The 18,397-nt window shown below is 38.4% G+C and overlaps 1 protein-coding gene across 8 annotated transcripts in view; it reads left to right on the top strand.

Annotated features, from left to right (window-relative positions):
- The window catches only part of CADPS2 (calcium dependent secretion activator 2), a 284,824-nt gene that overhangs the window by 36,943 nt on the left and 229,484 nt on the right, over positions 1-18,397 (top strand). The window lies entirely within an intron of this gene.

The raw sequence follows: 18,397 nt of genomic DNA, 5'->3' as shown, positions 1-18,397 counted from the left end.
CACACCAAACTAAAACCCTGTGTATGCACTTCCAAATAATCATGCCCCTTTGTCTAGCTTCTCTCTCCAATCCAAACTTAAGCAATCCCCTGAACTTTGAGATTTATTTTCCTCACTGGTATTCAGATCGTTGCTTTTGAAGTTGATGTTGGTGTGGAAGTGGTAGTTATTGATAAACAGCTTTCAGCTGGTAAGTGGCTGTAGTATCTTGCTGATGCTTTTGCTTTTTGCCTTCCTTTCTGCAAGTTTGTTATGAATTGGGTGTTTCGTGCTCACATGCATTGCTGAGCTCAGAGGGCCTTTCAGAGGCAAGTATTACTTCCTCTGCCACTTGTTTTCTCTCTGGCAAGGCAGCGGAAGCCAGTGCTGTCTGGTGCTCACCTTCTGGACACACTGCTGTCGTGCTGATGAGGCTTAATTAGCTGAGATAGTGTTTTAAAACACAAAAATACACCATTTTGTATGAGAGCTATTGCTGCTGTCCATATCACTGCAGTCTTCTTACTACTCACCTATCTTTGTTCTTCTGTTGAAATCAGTATCCAATGTGCTGGCACAGACCTGGAGGGACCTGTGTGAAGAAACACTTTCTTCTTTCTCCTCTTTCACGGATAAATTCTGCCAGTGTTCAAATATTTGGGATATATTCTTCTGTTAGTTGTGCATGCTGGAAAGGCTTGTTCACAATGGATAGATGGATATTTGACCTTTGAAGTCAGGGAGAAACTCAATGGGAGTGCAATGGAACAGAATAAAGACAAATGCCACGCGACAGAACTCTGATAGGGACTGGAAGGAGTGGGAAGGATCTTTTAAGGGTGGAAAGTCATTTCAAGGGAACTAGAAGATTCTCATCAGTGCTCTTTTAATATCTTGTTCAGCACAGCTGAAAGATCCAATTGCTTCATAAGAAGCTTGCCTGCTTTCCTGTTGTACTCAGCCTCTGAGTTAAAACACACTTGAATGGTACCATTCAAGAACTCATAATCCTCCTTCCTACACTTTCTTGCAGAACAAGTGGAGAAGGCAATAAGGAATTACATATTGATGAACCAGAAAAAAAAAATCAATATACAGAGTCTTGGCAGACATTTCTTACCATAGTTGACATACGCTAACTGTGCAGCAGATGTATGACTAAAAGTAATTTGTGGTTGTGAACATACTCAGTTTCTTTGGTCAGGATGATAAATTTCAGTTGTGTATACACAGTATCAACTAAACCATGTTCTGTTGTCAATGAAAGAGTCCATATGAAGATTTTTGAGGAAACTGATGCTCAAAAATACTGGAAGAAAATATATCTACCTGTTTATCTGGCCCACACAAGCAGAATATGAAACTTAATTTCTTCAAAAATAAGTAAAAATTTAACACTTAATGCCATTGTGTCTAGTGATAGAGACATATTATGTAAGGTTGTGTCTTTAGACCCGTTTTAATCATTAGGGAGTCTTTCCTTCCATTCCTTTGCAGCTTGCATGTAATTAATTATGAATAAAAATAAGAAATTCATAACATTATTAAAATAAATAGGAATATTCTAGAGTCACTGAAACCTGGCAACTCCATATTTATCATTCTAGGTAATTTACACTTCAGAATAACTGGGCTAAGCATGCAACTCTTCTAAAACATCATTCCCCCACCTTGTTCCCCAAGCAGAACAGCTCCTGCAAGAAATAATAAGTCCTCCAGAACTACTTTCCATACATATGGTAAAGACTGTAATTTGTCAGTCGGAACGTTATTTCTAAAATATTCACAAAGTATTGCTGGTTTTTTCCCTTTTGGGAAAAAAACCAAACCAGTGCTATAAAGTTGAATTGGATTAGTAACTCTTAGAAACACAGTTAAGTCATCTATAGAGCCATTGTCTTGTTGTGCTGCAGATCAGGCAATAACAGGTGTTTTCAGATATGCTTTGACATTTGCTCCCTGGTGAATTTGACCTGACTCTAGCAGATATAGGAGATTCATCACGTTTTGTGGATTTTTTTCTTCTCTGGGTTATTCTGGAGGAATAACTAGCTGTGTTTAAATACCTTGCATATATTTTTTGCTTTTAGTCTTAAGTTTGGATTTCAGCATAATTAACTCTGAATTTGAGCTATTTCTAAGGCACAGTTCTGGAGGGTGACTGCAGTCTGTAAACTAAAAACTTTGTTCTGGTACATATAATTTCAATGTACTGTGACTCTTTCTAATTTCAAAAATCTCATTGAACTACTTTGCACAGAGAAGCACAGTATCAGAATTAATTTTCTGGTTCAGGCAGGAAAGATGAGATTGCAGAATCAATGTATACACTTTCAAGGACCTTAGCACAGGATCTTCTTCTATGATGCCTTGAACGTGACTTCCACATTTTCTGCTATTAGCAACATGGTCTGGAGATGAGGGAACCTTTAAAGAATGCAGAGATGTTTGCAAGGAAAGCTACCCAGAGAAATGTGCAATATCTCTCTCAGACAGCTAAGTACTTAAGGGTGCTGCTATTTTTTTTTTGATTAGGTAAGTGTTCCTGTTTTTACCAATGCAGAAGACACATCTAGCTATTGCCTTATGTATCTTCCTCTTTTCTGACAGATATCTTCCAGTATTATTCTTTTTTTTTTATGAGTAACTTTGCTATTGATAAGTACAGAAAAGCAGTTTCCTGGTAGCTTTTGAAGAGGTGGGGTCAGTGGAATAGAAGAAATGAAGATTCTTTTGAGAGATGGACAGTAAAAGGCAAAGATGCAGAAGTTGTGAACTGCAACAAAGGAAACTCCATCTGGATATCAGGAAATTCTGTACTGATGGTGAATGTGGTTAAGCACTGGAAGAAGTTGCTCAAGAGATTTTGCAGAATTTGTATTACTGCAGGTGGGCAGGCCTGGACTGGCCAAGGCCCTGAGCACTGTATTATTGGCAATACAGCAAATTTGATTGCTGACTATGCTTTGAATAGGAGTTTGGACTGTATGTTCTCTACATATCCCAGCCATCCTACATTTTTCTTTGATTTTTGTGCATGAGAAGTACACAAATTATGTGTACTTGCATAGTATGCTTAATTCTTCCAAGAAATTTTGGATTGATTTATTTGGACATGTGTGTACCAGCTGTATGGTGTATTCACACATGGACATGAAAACAGACATATCTCAAAAGCATGAGACACACTGAGCTTTGGTGACATTGCCCAAAAATAAGAAGCTGTTAGGAAAATCATAGAAAGAACTATGCTTAAGGAGGGCTGGGGAAGCTTACTTTGTGACATGATTTAGTGCTCTGAGCTGACTGTGGTAATGTCACATGCCAGTGTGCTGGAACATACGGGCTCTTGGCACAGCTAGAGTTATAAACATGCTGCTAGTACTGTAAATGGTGTTGGAAATAATTCTGTACTGTGAGAGCTACTCATCTCATGGTGGCAGAGTTGACTTTTGGTAATGTCAGACTACCCTCCCTAGTTAATGCCTGGCTGTTTCCTTGTGTATTAATCCATTAAAAGCACTGGGTGCAATTTAACCTAATTACTATATATTTTCATTGAAATATACAGTATTTGCTTCATGTGAAGTAATTGTAACCATATAGGAAACTACATGAGTTTTGGGCATTCTTTCAGAAAATATTCTGAAAGAATAAAGAGCGAAAGCTATGCCTCTGGAAAAGCTGACATAGATCATGATTGGTTTAATTGTGATCTTTAATAAGCCCTTGAATGCTTACATTTTTGCTTAATAGCTTAGTGTTTTGGAGGCAAAAACAGTGTTTAGTTTAGCCAGCAGTTTTAGCTGTTGATAGTCAACTGTGCAATTTCAGTATGTCTATGCTTTCTTGTTTTCATAATCCCTCTGCTCTTTTAACTAGAGAGAAAACAGTCAACATTATTATTTCATTCTTCCCTGTCCTACTCCCCTTTGTCAGGGGAAAAAGCACTCCTTGCGAGGGTGGCAAAATAGGAAGATTTGTAGAAGATTAGGACAATAAAATATGTCTGGAATCCTCTTTTCGCTCTTTGTGATTGAATGTTTGGACTTTAGGAATAAAGAGGGATGATGACTGTATGATGTGTACTTTCTTACTTATCTTTCTATATTACTTGGATACCTAATTTTTATATGTTAGGATACTAGCAACTTGAGGGAGTGGAAGAATTCTTGGAACCTTAACTTGTGAAATGTTAATCAAAATACTTGTCAGTGTAAAAGAAAAGGTAAATTAAGAAAGTTCACTGTTTTTCTATACTTCATAATTTGGGAATTGATTTCAAGAGGACAAAATGAAAGTGTTCCCAGTAGATTTTTAATGTGCATTCAGTAATAAATAATAGGAAACCTCATCTCTGCTCACTTATCTGCAGCCCATCTTACTCTCAGGTCCACTTGCTGGTTGCTGTTGTACTCAGGGCTTTTTCTTGCAGCTCTTTGCTCCCTCTTTTCTTCTTTATTGCACACCTTTATTAAAGTCTGGCACAGGACATTGCCTCTTGGTGCTTGTGTCACACTGAGCTTTGTCCTTTAATTGCAGCTGGCCAGTTCCAATCCCAGAAACCCTGGTGAATCTGATACTTGAGACTTGGGCTGTTCACTAGATGCTAGCCAATTTTATTTGTGTATGTCTCTTTTCCTGTCTATTTCTTAACGTTATAACATAAATTGTTCTAGTGTAAGTAGAAACTAAGCACAATATTTGATTAAGAAGTTATATTATCTTGTGTTAGGATGTCAGTAATGCAGGGATTTAATGAAATGTAAAAACTGTTCGACAGACCCCATCCTCTCATTCATATCCTCAGACCAAATTGTAAAACCAGTTGTTCCTTTAAACTTGTTTACTGTGTACATAAAATCCAAACAGTTTATTATCCAAGTAGTTACCAAATTTTATTTATGGTATTCATTTTCTAGACTCTGTTCCCTTGAACCCTGTTTTCTAAATAAAAGTTTGTTGAATTCTAATAATGTTTCTCACAATTAGATTCCCTGTAACTGTGTGGTATGTTTCCTTGTCTATTTTTTTTAGCTAGCCCCTAATCAGAATTGTAAGATTTTTACAATATTTTTTTAATCTTGATCTGACGATTTTTTTACACTGAGTTTAACAAATGCATGTATCCCAAAATACTATGTCAATCCAGTTCCCTTTCAAACCTTAATGAACAATCTGTGACAAGTTAATTAGGGATATTTATAACAATTCCAGACTTAGTGATATATTTATCTGAAAAAATTTATTAGATGTCGTGTTGTCCTCTGAACATAGAAATGATCTTGTTTGGGTTAAAATTTGGAGGTGGTAAAAAAGGAATTTATCTGTTCCTGTGTCCTGCAATTTGGCACTGGTTTAAGTGATTTAATCGCTAGCAAACATTTGAAGAGAGGAAAGGAACATGATCACTTTTTGCCTGGTTTCCTGCGTTGAGCTGGGGGTCAGCAAAATATTGTTACTATACCATGATTTCCACTTTTGGGTTACTTTATCAAGTCAAAGGACCATTTTTTCTTCTATTGGAATGCTAGTGACAAACTACTAAACTTGGCTCAAACTTGGCTCCCTTGCTTAGATCTTTGGCCATCTGTCCCTGCTCTACCCAGGCTGCATCTGATGCTGCTGCCTTTTCCTTCTGATCTCTTGTGTTTTATCAAACCTGATTCCACAGTGTGCCCTGGAAATTATTGCAGTCTAAATCAATGGTATAAAACTGTCAAGTTTTCTGCTACTTTTCTCTTTCCAGTCTATGTTGGAACCCAGGGCACAGGGAATATTTCTCTGCCTGCCCCGAGGGGTCCTGACCCCCAGGAAAGCACTGCTTTTAACCTTCACCCATGGAAAAGGCTTCCAAGATTTTGGGATGGATTGGAGTCTACAAGTGTGTGAAATAATAGAGAATAATTGTTTGTCACAGGGTGAGAAATTTATGTTTTGGGGTATTTTAGTATAGGGGTAGATAGGAGGCAAGATGGACGTTCTTGGGCGTTGTCCGACCTGCTGGTTCTTCTTCTTCACCTGCTTCATTTTCTGCAGTGTTGGTGGCACAGGGTGATTGGCTGGGGAAAGCTGCAGTGCAGAGTTACATGGACAGACAAGGGATGAGTTATTGGTAAAAAGGTAGAAATAAAGCATGTTTTAAGAGTTAATTGGATAAAGCAGCTTTAAAAGACCTTGAAACTGTACATCTTGTGACCAGTTTTGCTGTACTTTTCTGCATGCTAAGTCTGGTATAGATGGCGTGCCAAAACTTTTGATAAGATAAAAATAAACAGCAACCTGAAGACCGAAAAAGTCCCATGCGTCTCTCAATCCTGGCCTAGAACTGTTAAAAAGAGGTTTTCCTCAGGGAAAGGGGAGAACCTCAGGGGAGCCGTGGAGGCCCCCAGAAGTGTACTATGCTTTTATTTCCTAGCAGGGAAGCATGGACTCTTGACTGAAGAAAGGAATAGTGAGGTTTCACTGACATGGGCTGTTTTGGCAAAAGCCTGTGAACCTTACAATGAGTATAAAAAGGAGTGTCTATAAAAAATTGATCATAGGTAAATCTTCAGATTCACATGTTTTTGTAATGGAAGAACTTTTGTTTGAAGTAACTTCTTACTTAATGTGATTATTTGGATTGATTTATTGGAGAATGTCTCGAAGCCTTTGTTCTCCATTATTTGACTTACGGAGACTGTAAAAAAAGAGGAGAGAAATAATACATATGCTGTATGCTGTGCAGAGTAAGAGTGAAGATCTTACAGGTAACATTACCGATGGATTTTTTTTGTTATTTTGCAAAAAAAAAAAACAAACCCAAAACTTTCCTGTAAAATGAGTTTTAGTAACAACCTTTATTTACTGTTGAGTTGAATATGCATGTATAGAGTAAACAAATCTGTAGTATTATACTGTACAACCTCATTGTTTGTTGTGATTCATTTGGTTTATTCATAGAAGAGGGAGCAAGTTATCAATACATAAGGCATGGTACCGAGTCACATTTCAGCCGGCAGACACTCAGCTTTTGTTTTCATTATTCTGTCCTGATCAGTATTCAGAGCTTGGAGGAGAATGTGATGCAAGGGAATTGGTTTGCTATTTTACTGACTGACTCAGCCATTTAGCTCTGCTCCCTCAAGGCATCAAAGATTACAATAAAAGAAATACATTTTGCCAATAACTTCCTATGGAAATAAGTGCAGCTTAATAACTTTTTAAATTAGTACTAACATTATTGCAGAGTGGAAAACTCCTTAATTAACCTTGTCGTCTTTTTTTTTTTTTTTTTTTTTTTGTTTCCTGTAAGACTGTATTACTGATACTGAAATCTTATGTTAATCTAACCTCTGATTTATAATTGGAGATGAGTTTTTTTTTTTCTTTTAATTAAAATTTCAATTGGAAGGTGGTTTCTTCCAGTACTATTTCTTGTGGGAAGCAGAATTTTCTGTTATTCTATTCCTCCTTATTTTTAGAGTAGGATATGTGATAAGGTTAAGGCCAGACTTCTCCAGACTTTTATGCTCTATTTTCACAGAATTAAATTTATCTCAGTGCTGTATTGTGCATTGCAATGTGTCTGATGGTTCCTGATGCTTGCGTTGAAGGGCTGATGAGAAATGTGGTACTGGGATACAACTCTAAAGGACATAGAGTCTTTAGTTAAATATTGTATTGAACACTTAATAAAATCTAATATAAGAATATTAGGAACCTAAACCCCAAAATTTCTCCATTAATTGATGTAGAAAAATGCATCTGTGTAAAACTGGTGATATGACTGAATTATAGCTTAACTGTCTACCTTCTTTTCATGGCAAAGAAAGGAGCAAATATTTGCAGTGGTGAATAATTATGTCTTTGGAAGATAGTGATACTGGGCTTCGGTAGAAATTGAGAAAATAGCTCAAGCATAAACAGCTTGTGTTGAATGTAGGAAAATTTGGATCACAGAGATTATATAGGGAGAAGCAAAAATTCTGCCTGGAAGGAGGCCTGATCTGAAGATTACTTCCATTTCTAGTCCTGATTGAGAATTGCAGTGTCTCTCCATCAGCAGTGAGAGAAGGAAGGAAAGGAATCGAACATGGACAACACTGTGAATGTCTGAGGAGGGGTACTGGACCCAAGTTGACACCTGGGCACCATGGGAGAGATACCAGAATGACACCAGTCCCTTTTTCCAAGTTAAACCTGAGATGAGGGAAGAAGCAAAGAGACCTGTGGATGGTCTGCTAGGTAGACCTGTTGAATGAGATCCACTTAGGCATGTGAGCTGTGATGAATACAAAGGTGAAATCTTTAGGATTCTCTCTGTGAGGAAAGAAGAAACATAAAGAGATAATATATGAAACCTGAAAGACTGCAAAATTTTGAAAACCATAGAGAAATGGGGAAGACAAAGAATTTGAATTTGAAAGCAAATGATTGGAAATCTTGATGAAAGCTATTCTGATAACATCAGGGAATAGCTTATGCAATTTATGCAGTGTGGATGTCGAGATCTACATGGAGATGTCATGAATTATGTTGTTTCTGCTTCTATTTGAGTAATGTATGTTCAAATGTTAAAACTACATTTTTATTCATGGGGATGAGGGTTTGTTGCTTTTAAGGGTGTTGTTCTGCCTTTCTGCTAGAGCATACCTGACAGGAGCCGGGAGGAGAGGGAACATGGGAAGCAGCATGTTAGAAGCTCTGTGATCACTTAAGCTGGAGGCAGAAGTAAGGAAGGAGGGGAGAGATGTGAAGACCTGGGACTATTGCTAGGAAAGGGATGATTTTGAGGGTGATAAATAGAAATGAAGGGGTCATCAGGGAGCAGTAGGGGTAGATGTACCCCTAAGGGGACCAAGCTGGGATGCTAATGGGGGCCAGAGTCATGATCATGTCTGAAGACACTGGTCAAGGTCAGCCTCTATCCAGTGGTCCTCTGGGAAGGCCGTGGTGATGAGGCAGGTTGAAGACCAAGCCAGGGAAATGTGTCAGTGGGTAATGTTCAGGTTGAGGATCAGAGAGGCGGGAGATGAGGTGCTGATGCATGCCTCGTAGCCACCACAGGGGCCAGGGAAAAGCAACTCCCAAGGTAAGAGGCTCAGGATCTGTCTGCTGCCCTTTACCACAACTCTGCAGGGAAGGGGCTGATCTCTAACTCTGCTAGCACATTATACAGCAGAGGGAATAAACACAATTATTATTCAGAAATGTTAAATTACTGCTACTGTCCATTGTTCAAGTTCTCTCTTGTGCAAGCACATGTGTGCTGAAGACCAAATTAAAGCTCATCAGTTATGGAAATTGTAGTGGCCTACACAGAAAATTGTGCATATCAGGTTGCAGAAAGACTTGGTGAGAACCAAGGAACATTTTCAGAAGGGAAGACAGAAATAACACTAGGAATGAAATTTGTTGGTTATAATTAGTAGGTGGTGTGATAGCAAATACTGTGAGTTCATTTCAAATGGTTAAGAAGCAGGAGCTATTTAATTAAGTAGAAAAGGAAAATTAATCCAGAATCTTGATTATGAAAGAAAAAAGGCAGCAAGCGGTTTCTTTTTAAGGTATGAAACTGCTTCGTCCCTCCAAGAAAACCCTACAGGAACAAGGATGACATGGGAAAAATGTGCTGATAAGCAGAAATAAATTCTAAAATGTTTGGGTGAAATGAATACATACCATGCAGAGGAAATTGCTTATCATAACAAAAGGCAACACTAGAAAAAGGGTTAAAAGGCATCAAAAAAGGAGAAGGTTCTGAATCACTATCAGGAAAAAAGCCTGACAATAAAATCTGTTAGCTACTGTTATAAGTTCCTATTTAACCATTGAGGATCCCGTTGCTTGAAATCTCTGAAACAGAAGGTTTTTGTGATATTCAGGGTGGAAGGATGTTTGAGTATTTCTCCTTTTAAGGGAATTTTAATACGGTGTCTTCTTGAGGCTCTTAATTGCATAAAGATTACCCAGCAAAATATTGCTTTGGATAGCATTATTGTACCAGTCTCTTGTGTGAAGTCTGTCAGATTTATTTTGAGTGTGAAAACCGTACATTTAGATTCATGTACTGTGTTTTCCTTCTACACTTAAATGTTATAGCATACAGTTCTGAGACAAGCTCATTTTTCCAGAGAGGTGAGTAATTTTGCAGGAATTAATGAATTTGCCCATTTTTAAATCTGCTGTGGAAAAAAGATATTTACAGAGGTTTGGGTGCTGCTTTAAATTTTTCATAGACTAAAATAACACTTTGCTGAAAGGGGACAATGTAGTCATGTATGGTATATGTACATACAATCAAAATGAAATGGTCTGTGGAATGCTCCATCTTGTGTTTCGGATACATGGTTCAGTAGGACTAAACACGTAATTTGGACAGTATGTCTATGTATTTTGGTATGGAAAGGATGTCTAGTGTACCTAGACATCTGAGAAACCATTTGATTGTAATGCTCAAGGATAGTATGTTACCTCTGCATCCCTTTTGGAAAGCTTTGGTTTTTTTTCAGCTTGATAATTCGAAACTAATCTTAGCTTGAGAATTCAAAACTAAGTGGAGTGCTGCTTAAAGCTGCAATCAGGTGTCATTAAAAGATCTCCTCAGTAGTTTCAGCTACGTAAATTAAGCCTTGAGAACTTTCTGCAAACTGACCGGAGGGACTTTGATGGTCTAGTCTGACTTCCTAATTGTGTGCATGTAAATAAATTCTGTTGTTCGTTTTTTCAAATCCTTTCTCTCTGCTAGAATATTTGGTTCAGGGAAATGTTCCTTTATACTTAAGTCTTTGAATGGTGGAGGGTCTCCTACATACCTTGATGAGCAAGCCTAGTGGGGTATTAAGAATTTCCATTTGTGTATATTAGATTGACTGCCAGTGTTGAATAATCCTGTAGCAATCATGGCTCCTTGATTTAAAAGAACAAGATTTGTGGGGAAAAATAAATGCCTTCTATTAGATTGGTCTTTATGACTGGGGGAGGTGGGGAAACAAAAGGGAGATTTTGGTATGTAAGATATTAAAATCTTTGACAAAAGCAAAAAGTTTCAGAGTTACTTATGTTAGAGAATAGGTAGTTGTTTGTGGAAGGTGTACGTAGTATTGTCAGGGGACATGATAAAACTTTTACTTATTTCTTGGACATTTCTCTGGTAGAATCTTATAATGCAACACAAAACTAAACTTCCATGGGTTCATGAGTACTGCAGTCCTCTAGGTTAATGAAAAGTAGTTTCCAGAGAAAATTCTGGGAGATGGGGCTGAGAAGTCAGAAAGAGAGGAGCACTCTCATGGGAAGTGCTCTCTTTGTGGTCAAGGAGCTGCTAAGTACAGATTTGTTGCCACGTGCAGTTGCTTAGTTTCATCCCTGTAGTTTTCATGAGATTATCTGCTGTGCTGGTTCTAATTCATATTGCATGCTGAGAAATAAATGTATTCAGGGACTTGGATGTGTCTCTCATGGAGGATATTTATTGTGATGGCTATGCAGATGTTTGTATTTATTGTTCAGATAGTCTCTAGATTTTGTTTGCTATAAACTGCAGGTTTCCTAGGTAGAAGAGTATATTACAAATAGAAGTGTACAAGATGAGATAGCTGACTTCAGAGCTGAAGTCCTCTTTCACGAGCAGGGGTGTCCTTGCCTGACAAAATTGAAGGTCATTTGGTTTAGCACAGTATTTACTTTTTCCATGTGGTATATATTATGAAGGGTCTTTGAGCATCCTCGTACTACCATACCATAGTTAAATTGGGTCATGTATTGACGTGTATGTATGTCCATATGATGTAATTACTTAACGGTTAATGACCTTACAGGCCAGACTTTACCTCTGTTTCTTTAATTTCTTTTGTTTGTTAATAGATCAGAAAACCAGTGCATCTAGCCAACCAGTGCTCTAGTGGAAGGTTTGCTTCCCACATTGCAGGTGTTGGGACTGAGTGATGCTGAAGGTCTCTTCCAGGCCCGACTTCTGTGAAAGGCACTGGTAGCTGAGGTTCCCATTATGGCTACATATCACTGTGCATTCCTACTAGGCATGATTTTCATGGTCACTGCATGAGTCATCATCAGTTTTCTTGGCTGGAAGCTTTGTTTGCATAGCTTTCAGGCATGATTGTTCTCCTTGTAACTGTGGCACTCTCAAGGAAGTAAGGCTGCAGTGCCCCTGTGTACTCTGCATGGGACTTGGCCTCATGGAGTGGCGTCGCAAGGGACAGCAGAACATAGCTGCCCTAGCTGTAGAGTTTTGGCAGCCACTCCAGACTAAGAGGAGATTAGTGAAGCACAGCACAGAGGAAGCAAATACAGTATTATAAATCTAGCTGATGATTGTCAGCTAAATTCCACAGCAAATCGCAGGTAGTAGGAGTAGGTACAAAGAAAATGATTGCAACTGTACTGACAACCTCATCTCAGTGGAGATAGCTTTTATTGGGGTGTGTTATTTACTGCCTTTAGGAAAAACACATAGCAGATTATTTTCTGGCATGGCAAAGTCTGTAAAAGTTTGACTTTTTTTTCAGCAAGAAAGAAACCTATCATTGCTATGAATGTGTTCTAAGCAGTTAAATTATCCTGTATTTATTTATATATTTTCAGTCTTCTGCCAAAAAATTAGGAAAGTCTTATTTTTATTTCTTCTTTTCCCCCACAAAATACTTGTTCCTCTTCATTCTCAAAATACCTATTTTTCTTTTCCTCTCAGGTGCCAATCTGACCTTGCTGGAATCTGTCTCCAGTTCTATATTTTGGTGGTCAGTGAGATACACCTGAATGCCTTCACGTAAATCAGACTTTACTTTGCTCACTGCCTGGGATTTTTGTGCCATCACCTCTACTCCCTGAAGAAAACCAACCCCCAAACCCTCTGGTCCTTGTGAGATGTTTTACAATTCTGCCAAAGAACCTTGAATATGCTCCTCTGGACAATGACAGTATTTAAAATGTCAGACTTAATGATGCATAAAATATTTATAACTTAAACACCCTGTAAGTGGAATTGACTGACCATTATGGTAATGGTAATGTTTCCAGTTTTTAAACAAGCCAGTGAAAGGTAAATGTGATGTTGTGCTTGTTAGATTATAAAGAATGATAAATGTGTTTGGCAAATGAATTGGCTGATTTTGGTAATCTAATATTTGATGCTACAAGGCACTGAATTGTTACACTAGGATTATGTTCTCATTGTAGTGTGCATGGAATGACAGCAAACAGAATCCTTATAGACACTGTTTTACTTGGAATAACTTCAAATTTAAGAAAATCAAAGAACAGCTGAGGTTGCTAAGTGACAGCAAAATATTTATCCTTTTTTTAGAAAATCAAACCGGTTTATGCAATGAGTAGTAGGGGACAGCATATATTGTGTGCCACCCACATGCTGTATAGGATCATTATTGCACATAATTAAGACCTGCATAATTCAGCACAGTAACCACAGCTATCACCTCTGTCTTAGTACTGATATTTTCTAATACTGTTTATTTAGTCTTCTTCCTCAGAAGAAAGTAATCCATTATAAATGAATACTCTCTATCTCTGCTGTGAAATACAAGTATTAACATTTTGTAGGCAGATACAGGAAGAGGAGGCAAGATGGGAGTGAGGGAGAGGAAACAGAGCAAGAATCACTGTTTATAACTGGCTATTTGCTTTGCAGGCTTATTCTCATCACCAGTGTGAGATGAAGCACACTAAAGGCAATGGTGCGGCACAAGTGTTACGTTTTTCTGGAGAGGATAATGATGGGTTCAGCCTAAGGCTCCATGCTTTTGTTCTTGGCTCTCACAGAGAAGCTGTGTGTGGCTTTCCAGTCCGACCCTGTGGATAAAGCCCTCCCCACCACCATGGAGGGTGGTGGGAAGCTCTAATTACAGCAGGGTGGTGAAGGCTGGGATGGCTCTTGAGTCTCACTCAGCAACAGAGTGAGAGTTTTTTCAAGTGTTGCTAGATGCAGTCCTGCTATTCGAATGCTAAGGCTGATTTGGGAAGAGGAGGGCTGCTGTGATGGGCTGACCATCAGTATTGCCTTCCAGCTGCATCAGGACACCCTGCAGAGGAGACACAGGGAGGGAGTCACTGAGCTCAACATCCTTGAGCATGCTGCTGTGGCAATGGGATGAGTTAGTCCTTGACAGAATGTCATCTTATTTTGTGCGTTTTTTTGGTTTTTCCCTTTACAAAGAGGTTGTCAGGACAAAAACAAAGTTATGTTCAAAGATGTGTGAGAAGTTGACTGGGAGAAGATTTATTTGTATTTTCAGTTCTCTTAATTCACCAGACGAAAATTTATCTGCTGACTGAATTGGAAGAGAGGGACAGCTGTTTGAGGGAACCCTCATCAGGCTCTTTTTCCACTCTGCTCTCAAAAATTATAGCTTTGACTAAAGTTTTTCAAAACCAACTGCTGCTGTCAAAAGCATTATACAAAATGGCATAATTTTGAAATAAAAATGCTTCTTATTTCTTGGAAGCGTTAGGGGACAGGTTTGGTGCTACAGACAGTACACATTGCAGCATTGAGGGCTCAGGAGGTGGCCTTTTGGCTGGCTCCTCCCTACCCCTGTGATTTTGCAGTCTGTGTAAGAAATATTTAACCTTGCTCTGTCTATAGTTGCAGTCATCACCTCCTGGTATTTCCCTAAAATACCCATATGGTCTGAAAAGGGTAGTTGCACGGTGTGGGAGGAGCAGAGCGCCAGCAGTGCTGTTGCTGGTGTTAAGGTCAGGCTTGGGGAAGCTCGCAGGGATCCCGTCTGGGAGCGGGCAGCCCTGCAGCCCGCGGTGTTCCTGGGACCGCCGCAAGGTGGCGATGGCTCCGAGTGTCGCCGCTCCGAACAGCGCCCGGCTCGCAGCTCCGCGCGGAGAGCGGGAATGCTGCCAGCCTGCTTGGGGCCCCCGCGCTGGCACGTGTTAAACTTGTTCATTTCTAAAGCTTTCTCGGGGCAGTGGTCCCGTGAGTTATGTCTTTGCCAGCTGCTGTTGGCTGCATGTGATCAGGGCAGTAGTGAGTGCTCTGTGTACGTAGGCAGTGAGAAGCAGATGAAGATGCTCTTAATGAAGCATCAAGCACAGTGAAGCTACAGTTTGGGGTTTTTTTCCCTCCTATCTTTCAAAGAGAAATAAACAGTATTACTCTTAAAAATCCATACATGCTTCATTTTTCCTTCGTTGGAGTTTATTATTTAAGGAAGCAAAACTTGTGACATTGGAATAACTCCCTAAACTTTGACATCTATTTGAAATGTGACTTCTTATAAAAATAGGAATTTAAACTCTGTGTAAAAACCATTTATTGAAATTGTTTAAAGGTATAAGTGGAGCTAAACCAGAAGTGCTTCTAGGTTTTCATACCCAACTTTCACTTTAGAAGGGAAAAAGGAAATCTTTAAATTAATGCTCAAAGAGGAATATATCTGGATATATGACTTCTTTGAAATGTTAAATGCAAGGTGAGGAAGTTTTTTAGTGGTTAAGTGCTTGAAGCTCTTTCATGCTTTTATATTACTCCTGTTAAATTGCTACTGCAACTTGAAAAAGTTATTCTTAATTTAATTAAATAGCTCTTTGAGAAGTTCACTCTGTCTTAAATATTTTTATTGTTTGATAGCTTACTAAGGTTAGCAAATGTAAAGTGAAAGAAAAAGTTACCTTTTTTGAAAGACACAGGTATGGAAGGGAAGAAAGGTTTGTATCTGTTGTGTGACTGCAATAAAGAAAAACAAATCTGAGAGCAGTTAATCTTGTTTTCCCTTAAATTTGTCTTTACTTATCTTCAGTCATTTTGCAGAATGCAATCAGATCTGATATTCTGAGTCACTGGAATTTAGTTACAGTCTACATTCTCCCATGAAGCAGCAGTAGTTGCTTATGAAGTATCACACAGAGTTATGACAACAGATTCTATACCGCTGAGAATGCGAAATCTGCAGAAGCAATACAAAACTGAACCAGGTTAATGTAAAGCAACAGAATCAACGAGGCTTTGCTGTATACTTTTGGTGGTATTCCGAGATTAGTTTGCATTTGGAGGTGCATATAGTAATGTATTTTTTTAATTTTAAATTTCCTGTTTGTGGTTCTTCCTACTAAAATTAAAATGAAACAGAGGCACTGACAGTGAAGATGAGAGTGGACTGAAAGCAAAGGTCTGATGTGTATGGATCTTGCACAGAGCAGAGGAAAGGGCTTGTGCCATTGAAAGGAAGTGCTGCTACAAAGGATTTGAGCTCCATTATGGGAGGGAATGGGCAGAGGGAATCTGCCCAGGATTACTTAAGTTTAGGCATTTCTCTTGGGATTCATCATTATACATGATGTGTTCTCTTTTTCCATGTTGACCAAGTTCAAAGGTAGCTCAGACTTTGACAGGTTGAGCTGCTTGGCAGTATCCAAGAGCTAATGTCCTGTACAAACACCTGTTTCTCTGCTTTTGCTACAACAGCATTCCAGTGTAATTAGTCTTTCTTTTTCTCTCCACATTTCCAAGCTATTACTTTTACTGTTAGCTTTGTTTCATTTTTAAGTGCTTCAAGTTGAAGAGTGTTCATGAATTCATTCAGAATTACCAACTTAAAAAAAAAGAGATTAGAGAGAATTCACTGTACACTCAATATTCTGACAAATAAAAAGCCCAGAAGAGCTGTATGCTGCAGTAGACTACTATAAATTATTCTGTATCTTGACAGTTAGCTGCATTTCTATACATGACAGAACTTGGGACATATTAAATAGACTTCAGATCGTCCTTAGTGCAGGTTGTAGCTTTTTATATTTTCCATTGGAAATACTGTTATTTTTCAGCTTTGCAGGAGAACTTTGTTCTGTACATCCAGATTTTGCACTGAAATAAAAGTAGTTTAAGAAATATACAGTAATCCTAAAATGCCACTCAACCCTTGGAAATCCTTACTACCTAAAGTAGAGATTATGGAAGCCATATATTAAATATTTTAAAGGCATTTCAGTTTGCTGAACTATGATGGTTAGAAATGAGAAAGTCAGAATTAAATTTATATTTCATTGCCTTACTCATAATGTTTTTGTTTGGTGTGGGGGTAATAGAGAAGCAAATCACCTAAAGAATGAAGTCTGCAAGCATGAAAACACATTTTCATAATTGCCTTGGCAGGAAGCCTGCATGCTCTCGTAGCAGAGCTGTGAATATTCCATGGGATGAAGGAGCTGCTCGCTCAGCAGAGGGGCACTGTCTGTGTGAGTGCTCGTCTCTTTTCTAAGCCTCCCAAAAGAACATGTGTATGCTGGAAAAAAAATCCTCAAACCATCCATAATGATTTGCATTTTCTGCTATCTCAACTTGTCCAAAATATTTAGAAAATGAGAGAAGAATAAGAGGAATCAAATCAGTGGAATGAAGTTTGATTTCTGTTAGAAACAGCTGTCGAGTGTTGTGAAGATTCTGTGCAAGGAGTGGATTTTTGGCAGGCAGGTGGATAGGTGCCATTTTGGGTGGATGTGCAGACACAATATGGATAATTCTCCCATTGATTTTTAATTGGCTGTGGTACAGGATGGGGTGTCATTGTCAGGCTGCTGCTCTCAGGAGTTCATCCAGGAAATTTATCCAAGTCACAGCGACCTCTGTTGAAGTTTGCTTGCCTCCACAGGAGACCTTTTTTTTCCATTGAGGTCTCCTGGGGCATTTTATGTATCATTAATTGTTCTGTTAAGATGAGGAACAGAATTATCATGTATTTTGAACTAACTTGATTTTTTTTTTTTCAGAAGCATAGTTTTTTGGCTTTGCATCACTACTGCCTATATTTCATTTTTTTTAGAGGACTTCTGATACCCAGTCAGTTGTTTCCTGTCAAGATAAAACAGCTTTCAGGTTTGCAATCAATTTGGAGAGTTTTGCAGAAAATTGTTAGATTTTTCAAAGAAGCACATGAGTTGGCAAACTTAGCAAACTTTGTGTGGGATGAAAATCTTCCTGTGATATTAAGAAAATAGAAGTTGTCCACGGTAGGCCCGTTATCAGGATAGCAGAGATTTTGCTAATTTGATAACAGTTTTGTAGCTTAAATCACTTAAACGTGTTGACGTAAGAGACCTGAAAGCCTAAGGCCACCATATTTACTGTAGATGCCAAAAAATTCTTCAATAAGAAATTACTGTGCCATTGGGGGCAGTCTTATTTGCTTCAGGTTAGCCATTACAAATATAATTTTCTTCCCTCTGGAAAAATATTTACATTTTCTGGCTATATGTTTGTGTTTTTTGTTTGTTTTACTTAAGCAAAATACAGGAGGGATGAAAAACCTTTCTGTCAGTTGTGTTTGAAATTTTTTTAGTTCAAGAATATGATGTGATATTCAAACTTCTCACAGATTTGATAAGGAGAAATATCCTACTAAATAATTGAAGAGTGGATGGAAACCTTGGCAAAAGATCTGTGTCTGGATCC

The sequence above is a fragment of the Vidua macroura genome, chromosome 5 (assembly GCF_024509145.1).
Source record: "Vidua macroura isolate BioBank_ID:100142 chromosome 5, ASM2450914v1, whole genome shotgun sequence".
Lineage (NCBI taxonomy): Eukaryota > Metazoa > Chordata > Aves > Passeriformes > Viduidae > Vidua > Vidua macroura.
Note: the sequence above shows the minus strand (reverse complement) of the source record. Positions and strands in the feature narration are given on the sequence as shown.